The sequence below is a fragment of the Tupaia chinensis genome, unplaced genomic scaffold, assembly GCF_000334495.1.
Source record: "Tupaia chinensis unplaced genomic scaffold, TupChi_1.0 Scaffold147003_1, whole genome shotgun sequence".
In the NCBI taxonomy this organism is placed as follows: Eukaryota; Metazoa; Chordata; class Mammalia; order Scandentia; family Tupaiidae; genus Tupaia; species Tupaia belangeri.
Genome location: NW_006206856.1, coordinates 1,182,889 through 1,187,817, shown reverse-complemented (window position 1 = coordinate 1,187,817; position 4,929 = coordinate 1,182,889).

The following is a 4,929-nucleotide window of genomic DNA, read 5'->3' as shown; positions in this document are numbered from 1 at the left end:
CTTAGAGGGGAACCAGCAGTTAGCGTAATGGCTATGTCGCTGGACTCCCACGTAGTCGACCGCGGTTCGTGTCCCGGACCCGGTGGCTTAAAATTCACGCCGGGCGTGTGTGCGTGCGTGCTCAAGATCCCGAGAGGAGAATGGAGGGGAAGGGATTGCGGCGTGACCATCCCCCCTGGGGGGGTGATTTCTCGCTTTCTGTCTCTATGTCTCTCTCTGTCTGTCTGGCGAGCGCACGCGCCCTACAGTGAAAATCTCTCCAAAAAAAAAAAGTAGGCTTAGAGCACCTTCCGTAAGGGGAACCTTCACAGGCTAACGCCTGAGACAGAGGCCCGCTTGGTTGAGAGATTTGGCCATCTGAGCCAAAGTAAGAGTGGTAAGCAAGCAAAGGCAAAGAACCTGTCCATTCATGGATGACCACATTCAGCATCTCTTTAAACAATTCCTACGCAGGAAACACCACTGAGTTTCAGAGTAGTTTCCGACTGTTGCATAAGAATAAGCTTAAGGCTACAAAGTATCCAGGTTAGAGATCTGCTACCAGCATGCCTCCTAAATTTTTCCAGATTATTTGAACCAATTGGGTGTACAGAACCACCCACTAGACCCCCTTAAAGCATTACCCACAGTTAAGTGCAGAGTCACTGCTGGGAGATGGCTTGAGTGTGACCAGGAACACCAGGGAGAGGAACGTGGTAAATGGGGTTCTCACGCAGTTGTGTCAGCTAGAGTTCCTGGTGAACTAACCTTCCAGGCATTTTCAGTGACCTGGCTGCAGTACAAGTTAAAGTTGTGATACATCCTCTCAGTTACATGGCCATATTTCATATATTCCCTCTGGCCTGCCTTCTGGGTTTTCAAAGTTCGAGTAACATCAGGGAGAGCGAGCCTGTGCCACACACTTTCTACGGCTATAAACCAGTAGCCAGTTTCTGTCCCCTGGCCCATCCCTCTGCCTCTATCCCAGTGAGGAACCACTAGGTTGAACCTCGCAGTAACCTTCCCCAGGTCTCCGTCTGCTTTTTCCTCCCCCTCATCCTCCCTTTCTCCTTTCTTTCTTTCTCCACTCCCTTCCCTCCTCTGTCTCTCCCTTTGTTTTTTCTTTCTCTTCTCTTTAGAGAGTTTATTTATTGAAGGATGACAGACTTGAACGTGACAGGAAAACACTGACCTGAAGGCAAGCAGAATGGTAAAACTGGAAAAGGATTTGCATGTGATGGACACATCTCAGAGTCTGTTTGGGTGCTAGGAATATGAACTTATCTTTGTTAACCAAGGTGCAAGCTTTTAACTTTTCCTCCAAAATTTTTTATCCTTCCTACTAGGAATATGACTGCCTATCAGACATGGGAACTACAATATTTAAAGTGAAAAGAACCCCAAATCTTTTACGTGATTGCAGGACAACAGTGCCCCCTAGTGTGGAGTACAAGGAAAACAATTTGAATAACAGCTTTCCAAAAACCACTCACTCTAGAAAGATGAAAACCTCGTCATCATTTATTACTCCTCCTACCTCCACTGTGGTGCTGGGAATGGGTATGGCCTTCCGAGCTTTGCTTTACCCTCTGAATTGACAAGGACGTAAGGTTAGGCACACGATAATAAACGAGGGTTATCTGGGTCCACCTAGCAATTCTTTTCTAAATCCCTGATGTCATAACTTTAATCACATCAATCACTTAATTTTTGCCAGAGGTTTATGTGCTCACTGGAGGCAGAGAAAGAGGGAAAGTGAGGAAGCACCCCATGGGGAATGGTCACGGGGCAATTTCTCGACCTCTCCCTTTTGCTATTCTAGGCACACGCATGTGTGTGCCCATTTATTTTTCAAACTGCAAGGTCTGGGACCCAACCCTGTCTGCCATGTGGGATCTAGCGGTCTTAATCACACCACGGGCTAGCCCCTTTACAAAAACAAAAGAGGGCCAGCCAGTGGCATGGTGGTTAAGGCAGCTGGATAACACATGGCCTCACAGTTCAAGTCCTGGACCCAGTGGTTTGAAAAACATTCTGGGTGTGTGTATGCATGCCCCCAATCCTGAGAATAGAGGAGAGGAGACTGTGGTGTGGCCATCCCCTGGGATGTATTTTTTTTTTTCTCTTTCCCTTTGTCTCTCCTGTGAGCCCTACAGGAAAAACTTGGCAAATATAAATATAGATATATGTATGTATTTATAGTCTTGGATCATGGTGTTTTCCAAAACAATTTCTGTCCTAGTGAAGCACTATCAGTGTTCAGTCTTTGCACAAGTATTAAATTTTAGAGTTTCTTGCCACACTTATGTGTAATCCATAAGACATAAATACTACAAAATATCCCAAACAGAAAGAAGCAGTGGATTAGTTTGCTCAGTCCCGAGTTTTCATTCAGCTGACCTACACACCTCCAAACTGAAAAGGAGAGGCGTACACCGAACAGCATCTGCTCCGTGTGGTCAGCTGGAATGTCTGATACATACCACGACATGGAGGAGCAGAGGGGCAGGACAGCCCCACACTCGGCAGACAGGACAGAGCCACAGGGATTTGCAAAGTGATCTTAGAGGAAAGCAGCTGGTTGGTTTTTCCAACACTTTGTAAAAAGCGTGGTTGTGTTTTAAGAGCTTATAAAGTCACACCAGGGCCACCTGTCTCTGGCCCCAGACGAGCTATCTGAAGTGACTAACACTGCTTTATGGCAGTGGGCGGGCACTCCCTGCCTTCCCCGCTTAGTAACCTCATTTTAACTCGGCTGGCACCTCCACCCATGCTGAGGATGGGCACCAGCGCCCTGACTGCCAGCCTGAGAGGAGTGCGGGGTGCCAGGCTGCAGTCTAATTTCGGCTTCTGTGCTAATACAGCCTGAACCCGAACCAGGGCTCAGGACTTGACTTCACCTCCACCTGAGGAGCTATTTTCTTCCTTAAGCTGGAGGCCATATTCTTGTGGGTATGAAATTGGGGCTTAAATCTGCTTGAAACTACCGTCTGACAGTTTTAACAGAACAAATAAAACTGGTTAATCCAAATCACTTTGCAAACTCCATTTTTATTTGGATTAAAAAGCTTTAGATGAACAAACATATGATACATACACATTATAAGACTAGTTACCACTTAAACCTCAGCTGATGATATGATACAGGAATTAGAATAAACCAAGTTTTAATCAGATCTGCAAACATTCAAGCTGAAAAGTTAACACCAATTTGGGGATTTTACACAAATAAGTGTCCCCCCCACTCAATTCTTCCTCACAGGAAGGGAAAGGAAGGATTAAAAAACAAAACAAAACAAAACAATGAAAGGCCTTTTAAATCATTTGACTGACAACATACTATTTTAAACCTCTAGGTTTTTCCCATATAAACAGAGTTCTTCTCCACAGGAAGTTTCATTTTAAAAACATCTGAACCACTACTTTCTAAGCCACATTACTATAGTTCCTAGAACTCATGGGGGGGGGGGGAAGGGTATAGTTTATTTGTACTTTCTTAAGTCAGGACTTTTAATTTGTTTCCTTTCTTGGAAGATGGCTGACCTCAAATTTTATATCCTAAATATTAACTGATATTCTCCAAGTCAGTATACAGAAAAACATGATTCTAAAATAAATACATAGTTTTTTTTTAATTTACTCAGGGCCTGCCTTGTAGTGCCCTGGACTGGCTCTGCACTGCCTTGGGGAAGCCCCCGGTCAGATCTAGGATTCCTACAGCACCTCTAGGCACTGGGAAGGGCTGGGAGGGACTGTTCTGGCTTCTAATGCCCCACGGGGCCCACAGTGAAGAATTTCTAGAGGTTCCCCAAAGAAGTCTTCATCCAGACCTTAAAAGAGAAATTAAATGAATGCATGAAATAAATAAATAATTTAACCAAAATTAAATTTCAGGTTCTTTGGTGTAATTCAAGGATGTCTAGAAATGAAATAAACTGATTGCATCATACAATCCATGATGAGTCAACAGCCCAAATAACAGGAACAGAAGACTTCTTTATCTGATTCAGTTTAACAATAAGGTATCGATGTACTATTGCAATGCATTTTTAAGAATTCAAAATTATTTAAAATACTTGATGCAAATTGAGATCCAGTGGTTGACTAAAGGCAATTAAGTTACAAGGGCCTCCTACATGTAAAGTACCTAGATACAGGAGTTTTTTTTTTTTTTTTTTTTTACCATTCTACACTTTTGCCCTCATGATTTAGTAAGTATGGTAATTAAACATCCCAGTATTGATTCATAGCACATTAAAAGGACAAAAATTATCCTCTCAGAATCACTCTCTCAACTTAGACAGTGGAAGCCTCATCACAGTGGCAACCACCGTTAGGATAAAGCGGCTCAAACCTCTGCCAGGCGCAGCGCCCCGTCTGCCGTTTCCTGTCTGAGCCTCGTATGCTGCCTTCGGTGTTCACGCAAGGGTCATATCAGGCAGAATCACTAAGCCATGGTGTTGGGGAGCTGTAACGGTCTTTTTAGTGAGCATTTTCCTAAATTAGGATTCTAAATTTTAAAAATATTTTAGAAAGTATTAAATTTCTGGTTGAGAATTTTAACTCGGAAACTAAGAAGAAAAATATGCCTCATTTGATAATGAGGAAAAAAAGAATACGGAAGCATATTTGCACATGCAGGCCGCCTCCCCATCCACAGTTACGCTTCCGATGCAGCTCACGTTCAGTTCCACGCTCCCTTTCCTACATTAGGTCAGCTGTTAGCTTAGAAGAAAATCATCCATGCACACCTTTCTCCATGCACACACTTTCTCCAAGATGAACTTAAACCATCTAACGTGTCCAGGTATAAATTGTGAATTCATTATATACAGATCCAAAGTACCCTTAAAACTTACCTGCCAGGACTCAATATAATGCAGAGTGATGCACACACTCTGTAGAAATCACTGACACCATGAATGTCTATCTCCGCACAAGAACAAGCAC